Here is a 1,506-nt window from a genome sequence, read left to right on the forward strand (position 1 = left end):
CAGACATTATATGCTCAGAGGCTGTTACCATGCAACCAAATAAGTGTTGTCAGTTTCTAACCACAATTCCTCATTTATGTTTTCAGCTTTTTTTAGAAGACAGGAAAGGTGCGGTCAAAACTGATCAAACAGCATTTTGCAGAAAAGAGTTCACACATCTGCAAAATGAATTCTCAGTCAATGCATGTTTTCTCTATTCTTTCTAGCACAAGTGCTCAAGACTAAAAAAGCCATTAAAGCCTCTGAAGTCTTAGTAACTTGATTTTTTTTTTTTTTTTGCTTATGATCATGCACTGTGGTCTAATTTTATACCCAACTGCCTCTCCTCTCCTCCATGCCACCCTGCAGAGGCCACAAACTGTGCACTTTATGTCTGAGGGAGACACCACAGAACTTATTGCAATCAAGAAATTATATTAATTTATATATGACTTACTGTGTACTCTTGTAGACAAAGCCATATTGAACATTCAGAGGTCACTCAAACTCACAATTCTTTGTCAGCTCAAGTCTCATTTCTTTCTTCATAGCCTCTATTATGATGATAGGTAAATATGATAGGCAAATTATGATAGGTAAATCATGCCAGAAGAGAGGAGTATTCCCCTTGGGCATTGAGCAATTACACAGCTTATGTCAGTCAAACATAACTGCTATAAATATATTTTTCCTAATCTCTTGAATCTAGCACTGCTTCCTCACCACTCTTTTCTCTCAAGTCTAAACAAAATCGTGTGATCTCTTCCGTAAAGTACACAGTAACTGAAATTCCCATTGCTATCACATGTCTTAGGATGTATTCCTAAGAGTAGGGAAACATACAGACAATCAAATGTGTTCTGTTATAAATTTTAAATTATTATCTTATGTATTTTATCAAATTTTTTATCAAATCTAGTTTTATTTTATTTGGCAATGTGAAGCAGTGTAAACTCAGGTTAATCAACCAGTTTTGCATTGTTGAAGAGTAGTGGTCAAGCTGGCTTTGTTCATTAATTTCCATACCTACTTCTGTCAGGGTGGCAAAATTCTCATACACCTACAGAAATGTAGTTTAACTTACTGTTAAAAGTGACCAAAAACTTAGTCACCCAGCTGGAAAGAAACTAGAATTGTGTCTCTTATCAGGCTGATTCTGCCCTGTGATTGTACAGATCTGAATGTTGCTGTCTGATGTTTCAGGAAAGCATGAGAAGAAGAAAAGCTGAACTGCTGAGTTTGCATATTACATGCAGTCAGAGAGGATTCTCTCCCCACAAAACATTCAAGTTAAGAAACAGATGCAAGATATCTCTCAGCAGTGTCAAACAAAATGGGGGAAAAAAGCCCAAACAAACAACTAATTAATGAACCTAGAGCTGAAAGGCTAGCATGCAAATAAACCAAGCACATGGAATTGATGACAGACAAGCTAGATTTGTCTGCTCAGAATGATGCCCCAGCTCTCACCCTACCCTTCCCTCTCCCCCTTTCAGACACATATCAAGTACCTCCAAAAAAATGGAC

Source organism: Zonotrichia albicollis, chromosome 4, assembly GCF_047830755.1.
Source record: "Zonotrichia albicollis isolate bZonAlb1 chromosome 4, bZonAlb1.hap1, whole genome shotgun sequence".
NCBI lineage: Eukaryota > Metazoa > Chordata > Aves > Passeriformes > Passerellidae > Zonotrichia > Zonotrichia albicollis.